The sequence below is a fragment of the Sorex fumeus genome, unplaced genomic scaffold, assembly GCF_029834395.1.
Source record: "Sorex fumeus unplaced genomic scaffold, SorFum_2.1 ptg000077l, whole genome shotgun sequence".
Taxonomy (NCBI): Eukaryota; Metazoa; Chordata; class Mammalia; order Eulipotyphla; family Soricidae; genus Sorex; species Sorex fumeus.
In genome coordinates this window covers 138,002-154,903 of record NW_026606134.1, presented here as the reverse complement: position 1 = coordinate 154,903, position 16,902 = coordinate 138,002, and positions in this window count along the sequence as shown.

Here is a 16,902-nt window from a genome sequence, read left to right as displayed (position 1 = left end):
ATCTGAGGCAACGGTCGGTTCTGGGAAAGGGCCTAGCCTGGGCCACCAGAGCCCCATGAGCCTCCGGAGCCCCCGCCGCTCACCCGAGAGCGGGAAGGAGGCACAGCAGCCGGTGAAGCTTTAGTTCTGCGCTAGCCGTTGGACTGTGAACGCTTCAGCCAAGAGACCTCTGTGTTCATTTCCGAGCCAGACTCCAGAATCCGGCGTGGATCGGTGGTATCCCAGCGGGTGGGACCTTAGAACTGTCAACGGGCAAGTAACAGATGTGTGTGTGGGCAATAAAGAGAGATCTCCAAACACATGGCCCTCCTCTTTTTTCTGTTTTTGTTTTTGTTGACTTTTTTTTTTCGATCGAATCATCAGGAGCTACAGTTATAGAACTTGCGTGTTTGAGTTTCAGTTATACAATGATCGAACACCTGCCCCTCCACCAGTGCACACTTACCACCACTGATTTTCCCAGTATCCCTCCAGCCACCCCCATCTGACCCCACCCCCTCCCTCTATGGCTCTAATTTCCTTCTAACTCTGTCTGCTTGGGGGCACTATGGTTTGCAGTACAGATACTGAGAGGCTATCACGTTTTGGTCCTTTGTCTACTTTCAGCACACATCTCCCATCCCGACCGATCCCTCCAACCATTATTGACTTGGTGATCCTGTCTCTATCCCAACCGCTTTCTCCCCCAGCTCATAAGGCAGGCTGCCAACCGGCTCTCCTCCTTTTAATGGGAAAAACCCACCGACACAGGACAGCATGCCCCCAGGAGCTGCTCCCAAACTCAGCACCTGAAAACACCTCACAGGTCACAGAGGCAGGAAGGGCGAAGAGGTTTCCCCCAGAGATGGGGGTGAGCCAGAACCATCCTGACCTGCTCAGAGAGCCACCCTGGGGGTGGAAACCAATGGCCTGCATTGACGCTTGGGAAAGGTTGTGGGTTGGGGGCAGCGGGGAAGCACAGGGACATTGGCTGCAAGGACTGTTTTTCCAAAACGGGAGCATCTGCTCGGACACATTGGTTCAGTCTGATCCTCGTGAAGCATGTGTTTTTCACCCGTGTCCTCATCCGACTCCATCCAGGTAGTCCTGCTGCCAATGAAGTTGTCTGATGTGTCGAGAGGTGAGTGGGCCAGCATCACACAGGTGATGAGTGTGGGGGCTGGGGGTAGACCCTGACCCCTGTTTCTCAGCCTCTGCTGCCCAGTGGTGTCACAGGAGGGATTTGGCACAGACATTTCCCAACAGGGTTTTCAACACAGCCACCACTCGCCCAGCTGGTATTAGCTCTTGGTGACAGTGAGGCCAGGGACCAGCAGTCTGGATGGGGGATCAGGCACCCCAGGGTGGGGGGAAGTGCTCTGGGCCCAAATCTGCCTGGAGAGGGCTCTGGAATGGGTGTGACCACGCCTGACCCACCGAACTGTTTTTCCAGTCCGAAATATTCTTTTGTTTTTTCTTTTTGGGTCACATCTGGTGAGGCACAGGGTTACTCCTGGCTCTGCACTCATGAATTACTTCTGGCGGAGCTTGGGGCACCATATGGGATGCTGGGGATCGAACCTGGGCTGGCCGCATGCAAGGCAAATGCCCTACCCGCTGTGCTATTGCTCCAGCCCCGAAATATTCTTTCTTCACTTGCTTCCCCCTGTGCTTCCAAGAGAGTCAGCAGAAGATGTTCTAGAGCTACTGAGTCTGCAAACCCAGCATTGTTTGTGCAGCCGGAGCACTCCTTACCTGTGACCCCAGCTGGGGTGTGAGAGAAAGAGCAGATGGAAGTCACTCTGGTGATGGAAGCAGCCAGGCTCCCTGAGCAGCAGGCTCTGCGGGCTGAGCCCTGGGCTGGCCCGGGCAGCCCCACCGAGTAGGAGAGCTGGTCTCCCAGCTCCCTCTGTGATCCGTCTTCTCCAAAGAGCTGCGCTGAGCAGAGCGTTCCTCGAGGACCCACTCGCAGGAAGACTCACTGTGCAGGTGTGGGGTCCTCCAGGCTGGAAAATTCTGCAAGCCTTTGACCACTCTCCCTGCTGCAGAGTGAGGCGCTCCCTGAGCTTATGCCCATCATTAGCTCGCTGTCAGGGTCCTTTTCAGCCAGGGTGCTCAGAGAGGCCTCTACCTAGCTCTCCTGCCAGAAATGGGGTCCAGGGTGGCGGCAGAGAAGCAGTGTACAGTTTCTCTGACCTGGGGCGACGCACCCATGAACCGGAGTCCTGGGCCGTCCTGGACATCAGTGTGGAGGGGAGCCCTGGTTAGTGCTGCCACCTGCGTGTCATGCCATGGAGGCCTGTCTTTGGGAGCCACTTCATGGTGGCAGGGTAATTGCGCCCGCCATCAGGAGGGGCTTATGCTGGCCTCTGGCATAAGCAGGTCTGAACACACACAGTTCCACAGTCTCATCTGCTTGGTGTCAAACCTCTTGACGGGCATCCACATGGCACACAAGAGGCAGAATCTGTTCCTAGCTGTGAGCCATGGCCTAAGCCACAAGTGTGGCTGCTTTCATGGGGAGGCTTGTTTGTGGAAAGGGCCGCAACTTTCATTTAGGCCCCGTGTGAGGGGCTCCTAGCACATTGGGAGCAGCCGGCGGAGCTGAGAGGGCAGCCCCCAGACAACTCTACGGCTGCTTGTGGCCAGGAAACCTCCAGAAATCGGGTCCAGTGACTCGCAGACCTCCAGACATCCACCTTCAGACGAACAGTCATTGGCCTCTCAGTTGTTGGGGGAGCTGAAACTGTGACCCCTGCCTTCTTTGGGAAGAGCACTCGACTCTGGGACCAGGCTTCTTTCTCCTGAAGACTCCATTTCTCATGACAAATTATTTTGCCCCCACAGACACACACACACACACACACACACACACACACACACACACACACACACGTGCAGGAAAGCTTCCGCCCTCCCCAGAGCCACAGAAGAGAGTCAGCAGTGCCATGCGCCGGCTTTCACTGAGACCTTTGGCGGTATGGAACACGGGGCCGGGCTGCTGAGACAGCCTGTGGTCTGGACCCTGGCCTCCACGGCCTCCCCTGCTTCCCTGGGGAAAGTGTGGTGGGCGGGCGGGAGTGATAGCACAGCAGGTAGGCGTGCAGAGCCAGGAGGAGTAATTCCTGAGGGCGTGAGCCAGGAGTAACCCCTGAGCATCGCCGGGTGTGACCCAAAAAGAAAAAAAAATGGGTGTAGGGTTGGCTGGTCTGTGCCTGGGGTTAAACAGAGCACACAGAGGACACACAGCCTCCCCTGCCACCCCCTCTAGCAGGGCGGCCCTCGCCTGCCTCATCCACAGCACCAAACTTGGGCAGCTGATCCCTGGACTCCCCCAGCCGTTGAGCCCGGGGCACTCAGGGGAGTGATGTCCCCACCTCCGCCCTTGCTCCTCACTGCAGACTCAGGGGGTGTGGGCCGAACTGCAGGAAGGAGCCAGGCCTGTCCACTTTCTGCCCATCCCTACGGAGAGTAAGAGATCCCAAGTGTCCCATAGCAGGACAGCAAAAGTATGTATGGGTCCAGAGGGGCTCCCAGCAAATTCATTTTGACACTTTGTGCCAAGAGATTGTGAAAGGGGTGTCAGCCAGGTCTAGGCTGCCCAAAAAATGCAGTCTACCTGTGACGGCAAAATCGAAACAGTCATGGAGGTAACCAACCACTCAAAAACCATTACTTGAATAACCAAGGACTAAAAACATATCTTTTTGCATTCATCTGGGAAACATAAAGTAACAAAATAGGACACTAACATCCAAGAATAGCCGAGATAAATACCAGGAAGTTTACTCCACGGCTTGGAGGCCAGCCTCACACTCTAGGGGTAAAGGCCTAGAAGGGAGAACCAAATAAAGGGTGTTGGGAAGATCCGCCCAGGATGGGAAATGCATGCTGAAAGTAGACTATAGACCGAATTTTATTGCCACTCAATTCCTCTTTTGCAAACCACAGCACCCAAAAGGAGAGAGAGAACAAAAGGGAGTGCCCTGCCACAGAGGCAGGGTGGAATGGGGTGGGGGGGGGGGGGGGTTGGAGGGATACTGAGATCCGTGGTGGTGGGAAATGGGCACTGGTGGAGGGATGGGTACGTGATCATTGTATAACTGAAACCCAAGCACAAAAATTTGTAAGTCTACAACTGTACCTCATGGTGTTTCACTAATAAAAATTTTTTAAAAAATAAATAAAATAAAATAAAAACCTATCTTCAAACTTCCTGCAATGAATTAATGTGCTTCCAACTCGGGATGATCCCCAAATTGGGAGCTTGTTTTAACAGCAGGTCCATTGCCCAGCTTATAAACTCTGTTGTCCTTTGGCTCTGGGACCTGGTCAGTGACATATATTATTTGTCTGGGTCCTTTTGAGGAACTCAGTAAATATTTGTCAAATTGGTTAGAGAAAGGAATTGAATGAACCGGCATTGAACTGCACATGCTAATATGTACTCAATGTATGCAATGAGACATTTCTATTCATGAGAGGTATTTGGGTATGGCCATGTTGGCTGTGTGCAAGGCAAACGCCCTACCGCTGTGCTATCGCTCCAGCCCTAAAATATGTTCGTCGATTTGCTCGAGCGGGCCCAGTAACGTCTCCATTGGAGACTTTGTTGTTACTGTCTTTGGCATATCGAATACGTCATGGGGAGCGATAACACAGCGGTAGGGCGTTAGCCTTGCACGCAGCCAACATGGCCGACCCGAGTTCGATTCCTCCGCCCCTCTCGGAGAGCCCAGCAAGCTACCGAGAATATCTCGCCCGCACGGCAGAGCCTGGCAAGCTCCGCGTCACGTATTCGATATGCCAAACACAGTAACAACAAAGTCTCCAATGGAGACGTTACTGGGCCCGCTCGAGCAAATCGACGAACAACGGGAGGGCCTGGGCCTGGGCCTGGGCCTGGATTTGGGTACGGGGTTGAGGGTTGATCTTTCTAACCACCGTCTACTGCCTGCAGGAAGGAGCTAAGAAAGGATGAATGATGGTTGTGTGGACTTGGAGTCACATCACTGAGAAACATGTAAGAATAAGCACTCCCTCACTGCAATTCTAGTTGCAATTACATGCAGGTCTCTGATTCCCCAAATAAAGTTTATAATCAACAAAAAGTTTTTCCCATCTGTGCAGAGGATATCTTTCCAGCCTATGGCCATTTGGGTAGCTCTGACGTTATTTGCAGCCAACATACAGGCAGACTGTCTGCAAACAGCTGGCCAGAAGTGCCATTGTCCTTTGCACCAGGTGTCAAAGCCAGACCCATGGTTTTGCAGTCCTTGCCCAGTCACTGGGCCAGGCAGTCCCCTCCCCCGCTGTCTAACTCCAGTCTGAGGCCACCTGGAGGCAGAGGCAACCCTTTAGCTGGATTCTCATCCCGGAAGCAGGGTCTCCATCAGTGCTGGAGATGAGGAGGGAAGACAGAGTCCCCAGCGCTTCCCAGGGTCCCCCCACCGGACACCCCCTCCTCCCAGAACTGTGCTTCTCTTGCCTCCTTCCCAGCCCCTCTGCTGCTAGAAGCCAAGTCAGGCCGGTGGGAGCCGAAGCCACAGCAGGAAACGGGGGTTTGTCCTCTGGATTTTTTCCAGAAACCTGTGCCCACTTGCCCTCAGGCCAGCTTAATTGTCCCCACTGTTTGTGGTTCCCTGCCCATGCGTAATCAGGCCCACACCTCGAGTCACTGCATTGTACTTTTTGGAGATGGGGTGGTATTGGGTTTATTTTTCCCAAACGGACGTTTGGGGGTTTTGTTTTCTTCCAAATTAACGGCAACCAGCCCTGCACTGAGGAAGCATCTTTAGAGAGAGAGAGAGAGAGAGAGAGAGAGAGAGAGAGAGAGAGAGACAGAGACAGAGAGACAGAGACAGAGACAGAGACAGAGACAGAGAAAGGGAGGAGAGATGCAGATAGAGGGAGGGGAAGGAAGGAAGGAAGGAAGGAAGGAAGGAAGGAAGGAAGGAAGGAAGGGGAGGAAGAGAGGGAGGGAGGCAGAGAGAAAGGAAGGGAGGGAAGGAGGGAGAGAGAAAGAGAGAGAGAGAAAGAGGCAGAGAGAGAGAGAGCTCCCAGGCTGAGAGAAAGAGAGAGAAAAGGAGGGAGTGAGGGAAGATAGAGAGAGAGAGGGAGAGAGAGAGAGCTTGTGCTCCCAGGCTGAGTGGATGGAGGCCCACATACAGCTGGAGTAACCCAGTCTCAGAGCCAGGGAGAGCCCCTGAATACCCTGGAAGGACCCTAAACAAACAAACAAAAAACTTGTGTGACATTGGGTCATATTTGTAGTAAGTCAAAAGTTTTCATGGATTGAAATTCCATCAATTAATTCCATCAATTGCATCGATCTGTGACCTCTGGTCATTGGCGTTACTGCTGACATTGGGGTGTCACAAATTGTAACCCTGCCAACAGGCAACCTGAGGGTAATGCTGTGTGTTCTGGTCACCCTACTAGCCGGCATCCCGCCTGTCTCTTCCTCTCCTGCTCTCCTGCCTCCCACTCCCCCACGATAAGAAAACATGGAAATTAGGCCGCGAGGCCACCATGGCCCACACTGGCCTCCAGAGGTCCAGGGAAAGGACATTGCTCATGATGGCAAGTTTCAGATGTTGGAGCTGTGAGGAGAGCACAGGGCGCTGAGAGGATGAAGGGCTTCCTGCCCCACGAAGCAGGCTGCAAATGCGAGGGAACATTCTTGAAGGACATGGAAATGCTTCTCCAGGGAGTGAGCAATTTACAGGATTGCTAAAGGCCTGCTCTGCTGATAAGGGGCAGGTTTGAGTGGTCTGAGAGAAGATAAGATTAAACTGGCCCCAACCTTTCCTCAAGCCAAAGCCTAACCCAGAGGCAGGCCCAAGCTCTCTTCCACTGAGAGGGCTGGAAAGGGGTGAGGGGCTGAGAGGGGTGGGGAAGGGTGAGGGGCTGAGAGGAGTGGGGAACTCCAGGAGAAAATTCAGAAATTACCCGAGATGGGACCGAGGAGTTTAAGGAAAGAAGCCCAACTCTGTCACAGAACAGGGCTGGGTGAAAGGCGTGTGTTACAAGCTGTAGAACTCCAGAAGACAGCAGGAAAGTTGCTTTCCTTGAGTCTTCGTTCAGATTTCCTATGGAATACTCCAAAGGAAACCTGTCGTCTGTCACTGAAATCTTTGGTTCAGCGAGAGAGAATGCTACAAACCCAAACCCACACAGCCACGAGAAAAAACTCAGCCATGTTCACAGAAGGCCGCGCACCCCACCACACACACACACACACCCCACGCACACACACACGCACACACGCACACACACATGCACACACACGCACACACATGTACCCCACCACACACACATACACACTCACACACATGCGCACACACAAGCGCACACACAAGCACGCACACACATGCACACACACACATGCACACACATACCCCACCATACACACATATACATGCATACACATACACATACACGCACACATGCACACACACACGCACATACTTTGGGATCAGCTGTCCTGGGAATGGTCATGGCCGGGGGAGCAGGCAAGCTCTGCGAAGCCTTCTCCAAGGGCAGCCTGAGGAGGCCTGGCCGCTCCCTCTCATAAGGCTGAGACTCTGTGCTCAGGAGTGTCCGTGGTACTCACATCACCCAGCAGGTGACAGGCCAAGCCCTGACCCCCACCCCACCCCCCACCCCAGGCAGGGGCAGCCCATTCGCAGAGAAAGCAGCCGCCAGGCCACTGTGAGGAGACTCAGCTCCTGTGGCAGACTTGGAGCTTTGGGGACAGTAGGGGACGGTGCAGTGAAGCATCAGGGTACAGCCAGGACGGGCCGAGGGTGACTGAGAGCCTGGTGCACGAGGGTGTGGAGGGCAGTGACGCTCTGCTGTCCCCTCGGAACAGACACGTCGGTCACTCCAGTCCAGTCAGCCGGAACCCAGAGAACAGCCTGACCTGGAGCTGCCCCAGAACCCAGGGAGCTGCGTGTCACTGACACCCAGAAATGCCCCCGAAGGGTGTGCTGTGGGCGCCTGTTTATTCAGGCCCAGGGACCCTTCGCACCAGCGGTCAAGGCGAAGGGCACGTTCCCAGGAGCAAACTTCCAAGAGTCTTAGAGTTTCAGGAGATGACCTTGTAGGAGAGTCAGACCAGGCTCTGAGGGCTGGGTGGGTCGGTGGTCCCTCCTACACATCTGGTCAGTCAGCCAGGAGTTGTGACTCCAGCCATTGCCCCTGGGGGTTTTCCTTATCGGAGCCTATCACAGTCCTCGCAGAACGTGACTCAGGTGCCCACTAGTTCCATAGACATATCTGGAGCTATGACACTGTGTCACTGTCACGGGATGTCCCCCTCAAGTTCCCAGCTCAAGGGCCACAGTCACAGAACCAACATTGGGGTCTAGTAAAGGCCACTTGTTTAGAGACAGAAAAGCTGCAAAGTTCCAGTTTGTTCTGCAGTCCCCACTCCTCTCTCTCTCTCTCTCTCTCTCTCTCTCTCTCTCTCTCTCTCGGCCATGTGGGATGAGTCGCCACATAGCACTAACTCGGCCTTTTCTTCCAGGGCACCACTAAGAAGAAAGTGAACGTGCTTAGGTACCATGGAAATGGAGTGTTGTATTAGCAAATGACAAAAACGGTGAGGTGTCATAATAGAGGGAGGGCTCCAGCTTCTTGAAGGAAGGGGATTCTTCTCTGCATTGCATATGCAAACTTTTTTGTTTGTTTTTAAAAAATATAACCTAGGAGTCAGAGTAATAGTACAGTGAGGAGGGCGCTTGCTTTGCAATGGGTTGATGTGGGTTTGAGCCCAGGCACCCCATATGGTCCTCCGAGCCTGCCAGGAGTGATTCCCGAGCACAGAGCCAGGAGAAAGCCCTGAGCACCACCACGTGTGTCCCAACCCAAAAACTATAGCACTGTAGCACTGTAGCACTGTCCTCCCGTTGTTCATCGATTTGCTCAAGTGGGCCCAGTAACGTCTTCATCGTAAGACTTGTTGTTACTGTGTTTGGCATATCGAATTCGTCACGGGTAGCTTGCCAGGTTCTGCCATGCGGGTGGGGTACTCTCGGTAGCTTGTGGGGCTTTCTGAGAGGGGCGGAGGAATTGAACTCGGGTCGGCCGGATCGGCCGCATGCAAGACAAACGCCCTACCCACTGTGCTATCACTCCAGCCCAAAAACTAAAAAAAATTTAAAAATAAATCTACTAAGCCCCGCCCCCACCCCACCTTGCCCCTGATATTTAGTCTGTAGCAGCCCCCAGCAAGCTGCCTATTTTCAGTCATGAGTGGTATTTTCAGTCAGGGAAGGTTCAGAGACTCCAGCCGTTGGGACCACATCCTGCAGCTGAAGGAACCGAGACCCCCAGTCCACGTGCCCAGTGAACTCTCTGTCACGGGGTCACTGCCAGGAGCTGGAGGGGCAGCTTTTCAGGGGCAGCTGAAGGAGCCGCCAGGGGCAGCTTTTCAGGGCAGCTGGAGGAGCCACCAGGTCAGGAAGTGCCCCTTAAGGCACCAAGGAACCCTGGACCCGTACAGAGACTTTGGGCGCCTCAGGGAACACAGAATCCAGAACCCACCGTGAGACAGCAATGTTCAGCCATCCCTGAAGCCAGCATCCTGGAGAAAGAGAAACAGAGTCCAGGCCTCAGGGCATCTGGCCTGGTGGTACTCAGAGCTTAGTCCTTGCTCTGCGTTCAGGAATCACAACTGGTGGGCTTGGGGCACCACATGGGGTGCCGGGACTTGAACCCGGGTCGGCAGCATGCAGACCTGGGTGCCAAGTCCCACCTTTCCATGCCGGGGGCGGGTGGCGGGGGTTGGGGATTGGGGGAAGCAGCTGTGATGCAGAGGAGGGGCTACTGCAGGTTCGAGGGGCCTGGCCGTTGGACAGTGCTGACGGTTCAGCCACAGTGAAAACATAAGGGTGAAACCGACGCCATGACAGGTGGCAGAAATCAGCAAAACCAGCTAGGCCTCAGGTTCCGTTCCTGGAACTGAAACAGATTTCGTTTCCCAACAATGAAACAACGCGCAAGCAGCCAACCTGAACCCACCTGGGCAAGTTCCTGGGCTCAGCAAGTGGCCTCAATGAATCAATTCTCACAATGCCCCAGAAGTTGCTTTTTGTTAACCCTGAAAGAACGAGACGTCTATGTAATCATAAAATTGGTACTGATACTAGAAATTATTGTTTGATTGTTGCCGAACCACTGCTACCCTAGACACTTGCCAAAACACCTTTGTTTGGTAACTAAGTAAGATTCTTTTCTGAAACAATAAGGCATGCACTGCTTATGTAATCAAGCCCTATATAAACTGCTTGAGCCTGAAGTCGGGGTCACTATCAAGAGACCACTCTGCGGGTGAGATAGTTGACCCCAGCAAACTGGAATAAAACTCCTACTGCTTTGGCATTGTCAAATTAGTGTTTCTGTCTGGCTTGCCGCTTGAGAACCCGGAATCCAGGTTTAACAAAATCTCCCCACTTAGAGTGTGCGGCTGGGGTCCCCTCCCCTCTCACACTGCCTTTCCCTGCCCTGCGCCCAGCGCCCAGGCCCACCCTCTCCCTGGCCAAGCCTTCGGGAACTGGTTCCCTCCCAATGGGCGTGACTGGAGGAGGTGAAAGAAGCGCCTGCGTGTTGTCCAAACACAGTCAGCAAAGCACACCTACTGCCTTCGGAAATCGGACTGGCCAGAGCCACACACAGAGCAAGGTAAGAAGCTACTCTCTGGAATCCACTGAAGCTCACCAAGGCTTTCTCTGCCGCATGCACAGGGTCTGGCTGGGTTGGCTCAGAAGGCAGAGTGGCTCCGCGACAATCCCGAGCCGGCTCCAAGTGGCTTCTTCCTTCTGCTTTCCCAAAAACCCGGCCCCTGGGGCATCTGGGAGCTCACACACCTGGGAGCGTTTCCTTTTCTCAAACCCCAGGGATGCCTTCTGCCCAGAATGGGTGTGATATTTGCATCGTTTTCTGGACCCTTATCCACAAGGTTTGCAAATGAAATTTTGCTTTTTCTTTCTTTTCCTTTTTTTTCCTTTTTGGGTCACACCCGGCGATGCACAGGGGTTACTCCTGGCTCTGCACTCAGGGATTTCTCCTGGCGGTGCTCAGGGGACCATAGGGGATGCTGGGAAACGAACCCAGGTCGGCTGCGTGCAAGGCAAACGCCCTACCCGCTGTGCTATCGCTCCAGATCCTCCTTCCTTTTCCTTTTGAGAGGAGTGCTCAGCCAGCAGCTGGCCGACTTCCTCCTGGGTTTGCTCAGAAATCCCTCCCACAGTGCTTGGTGACCGCATGCAGTCCTCAGGGCCAGCAGGGTTAGCCGCATGCAAGGCAAGCATCTTCACCCCTGTAATGGCCCTCCAGGCCCTGTGCTTTTGTTTACTTAGTTGTCTGTCTAGGGGCCAGGCCTGGTGGTGCTGGGGGCTGCCGGTGCAGTGTTGGGTTATTCTGGTTGTGCTTGGGGGACCGTCCAGCTCTGGGCACCAATCCTGGGCCTCCTGTGGGTGCTGCCTGGCCCAGTCTGCCGAGCTCTTCTGGGCCCTTTTTGTTTCCTTGTTTTTCTCTTTGATTTTGGGGCCATACCCTGTGATGCTCGGGGGCTACTCCTGGCTCTGTTCAGAGGCCACGTGTGGTGGTAGTTGGGGTACCCGGAATAGAACCTAGTCTCAGGCAAGGCAAGAACTTGAACCCCGATACCCTATACCCAGTCCCTGAGTCTCTTCTTAAATGTAGCATTGACGGGCTTAAAGGCTCGTGCTCTGTATACAGGAGCCTCGGGGGTCAATCCCTGGCATTGCACATTTTTCTAAGCATCAGAGAGAGTGTCCCATGAATAAACAAACAATTAAATAAGGTGGAACTTTGGTCATAGGAATTACCGTCATGAACTAGAATTCTGAGTAGGTTCTAGGTTTCGCATTGGTTGCCTGTATATATATATTGGTTTCGGGCCACACCTGGTGGTACTTAGTCCTTGCTTAGTCTGCTTTCAGGAATCACAACTGGTGGGCTTGGGGCACTACACAGGTTGCTGGGAAGTGAACCTGGGTCGGCAACATACAAGACAAATGCCCTACCCACTGTACTATCACTCTGGTTCCTGTTGCCAGTATTTTACCAAATTAATTTACCAAAGGTTAAGTTGAAAGGCAAGAAGGGCTCAGTGTGTGTCATATAACCAGAGACCTATATTCTGATTCCTGTTTCCTTTAGTCAGTCGCCCGGCGTAGGAGCAGTTCATTGACCCATCTGAGTCTTTGCTCTCACTCAGTCTTCTGGGATGATTTATTATCACCACCAACCAGGGCTCTGTATAGATTAAACGGGGAAGAACCCAAGGCTGGGAAGCAGAACAGTATAGAAGGGAAGCTGCTTACCTTGGCCTGACTCTATCCCTGGCCTGGCATAAGTCTCCTGAGTACCACCAGGGGTCACTCCTAAGCTCCAAGCCAGGAACAGTCCCTGAGTACTGCTGGGTGTGGCCCAATACCCTACCCTAAAAAAAAAAAAAAGAGAACCAAAGGCTGGTAGGCTGGTAGAGTACTCATCAACCCATAGGCTGGTCGGTATCAGTAGACACCATAGTCCTTCCTGCTGACCTGATAAAATTCATGCAGTTTAGGGTAGCATCCTCTGACCCCTGTCTCCAAGTAGCCTTACCTAGAAACTCTGGGCCGTCTCCCATATCACTTACCAGGTCCTTTCTTAAACTGTGGCTGAGTCCGTGAAAAGTCAGGAGAGAAACTCAGCACACTGGTATAGGGAGTACTGGCCTCATCACTCTAACGGGGGTAACAGGGGGCCAGGGGGAAGGAAGAGTGCCCCCTGTTCAATCAGAGACCGCACAGGGATGAGTCCTGCAAATCCAGTGACTTTGTCACTGCTATGATTTTACCATGTGATATTTTTGTTATTTGCCAATTGAACTTAACATCTAGACCAGGCCTGGCCTGCACTGGGTGCACCACCTGTGCTTGTTGAATGACTAAAGGAGCGGGTGAGGGAGGAGGAAGGAAAAGCAGGGTCAAGAGGGAGGGAGAGGAGAGAGCGCATGAGATGCAGAGAGGGGCAGGACTGAAGGAAGAGTTGGCGGCTTTGACACGGATTCGCGTCACGAGGGGAAGTGATTGGACGAACTGATTGTCTAATAACTCCAGGAACATGACGCTTCCTGGTCTCTCTGCTAAGCAGGCCGACTTGTGGGAGGACAGAGATAGGGCCGTGTTGTCTGCAGGACTGTTCTGGTGAACTGTGGCTTTGACTCATCTGCCCTTTGTCAACAGGTGCTCCCAGCTGCAGCCATGAGGGCCCCAGGGCTCCCTGTGCTCCTCATGCTCTCCTGCCTACTCCTGATGGCTCGAGTGCCGCTGGTGGAGGGCGCACCATGGGAACCATGGCCGGAGCATGCCATGGGAGGCTGGCGGCACAAGCTCCCAATCCCTGACACGTTCATCACCCCAGACCAGGCCAAGTGCCACGTGATCTTAAAGGAGCAGGGAGAGGGCATCGCCCTGAAGGTGCGATGTGCCCGACTCAACAGTTTCTTTTCCTGTGTCTTTGCTGGAAACCCGAAGTCCTGCACAAGGAGCTTTGCAAAGAGCAGAATCTACTGGAAACAGCTCGCCCGCAGCCTGCTCTCTCAGGAGCGCCTCTGTGAGGACAACAGCATCATCCTGACCACCAGGGTCTGCAAAGGCAGCTTCCCGGAGTCTAGCCTCAGGCTGGTGCAACCCTCGCAGGTCACCACGACCAGCAAAGACAGCACAGATGTCAAGTTTCTGTGGCAGATGTCGACGGCCAGAGTCTTCCCCACGGACTCCGACAGCACCGCGAAGATCTCAGATAACCAGGAGCCCTTGGTCACAACCCATTTCTCTTTGGAGCTGTCTGAGTCTGAGATCACCACCGCTGGTACAAGCCTTGGTCCTGAGCAGACCGGGACCCCTCCAGAGGAGATCACAATGACCATCAGATCCAACAGTCAGGCTGACCCAAGTGTCAGAATCGAGTCACCTCAGCTCACTGACATGGACATGAACCAGGAGATGCTCCCTTGGATCTACCAGGATTTGCTCCTAAAGAGTAACCTGGGCCCAGAGCTAGTGAGCAGGGACTCCCCACTGCAGAGTTACCTGGGTCCAGAGCAGGTAGACCAGGAGTAATCCCTACAAGAGCTTCTTGGGTCCAGAGCTACAGGGGTACCAGGACATATCTAGGGTGACACGTTAGCTACCCACCAGGACACTGCACAGCAGACATACCTGGACCCAGCCAGCAAACAGCCTTAATTATGGTCAGGAATTTGGGATCGAGCTCTTTAGGGCCTTAGGCATGGGCTGAGACATCATTTTAAAGAGGCAAAAGCAACTGGAATTTGATAATATGTCCTCTCAATAACCCCTCAGATGGCTGTAAAACCTAACTGTTCCATGAAACTGGAACCTTGATTCTCTGTGAGGGAAGTTGAAGAGTGGAACAGAATTAGCTATTTTGTCTTTAAATTTTTGTTTTTGTCCACTTGCCTCTCAGTGATTTTCAAAGGCTGTTGACCTCCTGGTGTTTTTCCACAAAGCTATGCCTGTTTGTGCAGTGAGTCTTGTCTTGTGCTCAAAGAGCCAGAGAGACCATGTATGTGTGAGGTGTGTTCCATCGAAGTGACAGAGAATAAAGCTCTATGCATAATTCCGAAGTATGTTTGCCATTATTTAGTGTCTGTAAAGCTGGTCCTGATGACAATGCATCAATAACTCCCAGTACAAGAGGAACTATTGGCCCATTCATGCCAAATCCTCCCCAAGGGTATTCCATTCCAGATTTCCTCTCTTTGTCATTTCATGCATTTCTCTGGGATGCACACTGAGATGGAATCATCAGGATCCATGATTTCAGCTGGGACACACAGGGGCATGGAGGGCTGAACACAGAGGTCAGTCTCGTAGGTGGAAAGAGCAAAGGGAACATGCTCCCCACCCCACCCCCCCACCCACCGTGAGGTCTCAGAGGTCTGGAGAAACATCCACAGAAGGTACTTTCCATCTTCCTTCATGAGCAGCTCTTCATCCAGGTCCAAACTAAAACACCCCACACCTGTTGTACCCCAGGCATTGAGGAGCATGTTTCTGCCTTGGAGAACGTGCGTGAGGCAGATGTGGTGCCCTGTTACGAAGATGCCAGTGGAGGGGGTGGGGTTGGCATGGCTGAGGCTCCCGGGAAAGGTGTTCATGGAGCTGGGTTCTGGAGGGTACCTTTGGGCAGGAAATGGGGCCATAGGAGGGACTGTAGGTTGGTGACAGTGCATAGAAATGCATAAAGACGTGGAAAAGTGGAAATGTGGGAGAGGCCACATGACTGGGACATGAGAGAGAGCAATAGTGATGGCACTTTGTTATTTACAGGTAAGGATGAAGCGCTGGAAAGTGCATTCAGAAGAGATGAGGTGTCCCCAAATCGTATCACATTCGAAATGTGTTAGCTTGTCACAGACCGGTGCTGGGTGTGGTGATGGAATGATGAGGGCATAAAACCATCACAGTATTGTCAATCATGGCATCTCAACAAAAAAGGGGGAGGGGAGAGCATAAGAATGTAAAGGAGGGTAGTGGCTCTATTTGTCATAGATAAGAATGTGATTCTTCTTTCTAGAACTCATGTTTGTTTTTGTTTTTGTTTGGTCTTTGGGTCACACCCAACGATGCTCAGGGGTTACTCCTGGCTCTGCACTCAGGAATGATTCTTGGTGGTGCTTGGGTGGGCCATATGGGATGCCGGGGGTTGAACCTGGGTTGGCTGGAACCAAGTGTGTCCAGGCAAATGCCCTATCTGCTGTCCTATGGCTCCAGTCCCCCATCCCATGTTAACCCAAGAGAACTCTGACAGTCTGTCCTTGGCATTTGCCTGGACACACTTGGTGACAAGTCCACTGCAGAAGAGAATATTGGGTAGGGTGTTCTCAGCAAGAAATGGTTCTACCAGCAACAGCAGGAGCAGATTGGGACGAACAACCTAGATATACTGTAAAATATTCCTTAAATAGGAATAAATCCATACATGAAGTCATAGTAGAATTTTACAGCCTCTGGGGTCGAATCAATAGGACAGCCAGGAGAGTGCTTGGCTTGCATGTGGCGACCTTTGGCATTTCCTCTGGTCCCCCAAGCATTGCCCAGAGTGATCCCTGGGCACAGAGCCAGGAGGAAGCTCTGAGCACAGCCAGATGTGGCCCCAAAAGCAAGAATTTTATGACCTTTGATTAACTGGCTACCCTGTTGAGAGAGGGTGAGCGCACTGGAGCTCGTTCTGCTCCCTTTTTACAGTTACAGACGCAGTCTTCCGCAAAGAGAACCTTCCACCCGGAAAACTGACTCCTTAGCTGTTAAGTCAGAAGCATTGGACCTAGTGCCTAGTGTCCTGTTATGTTCGAATAGGATATGGACCAAATGTGCTTAGCACGTGCAAATAGATAAATCATACATGAGGGTTTCTTCTATGAAGCTGTTGATATTGAAAAAAATCAGATATTGAAAAAAATCAATATTGAAAAAAATCCCTCTTCTCTCTGTATGTCTCTCCTATTTTAAGATAACAATTAACACAGTGATTCAAATGACCAAAAAAAAAAAAAGACCTCTGTGTCTCTCCTATTTTGAAAAGATAACAATACAATGGTTCAAGTGACCAAACACCAAACAAAAAACCCTGTAAATCTCCCCTGTGCATTTCTAATCCAATTTCCCTACAATTAACTCCTCCTACGACTCTGCCACATATAAACTAGTGTCCAAATATGAATACACCATAAATGTATCATTCTGACTCCATTTTCACCTAATGATCTCTTCTTAATTACTGTCAAACTACTCTAGGTTCTCGGCAAAGCGAAGGGAAGAGAGTTCCTGTCTATCCCAGGTCCTCCGTCTTGTACACACGGTCCCACTGTCCACGTGAAAG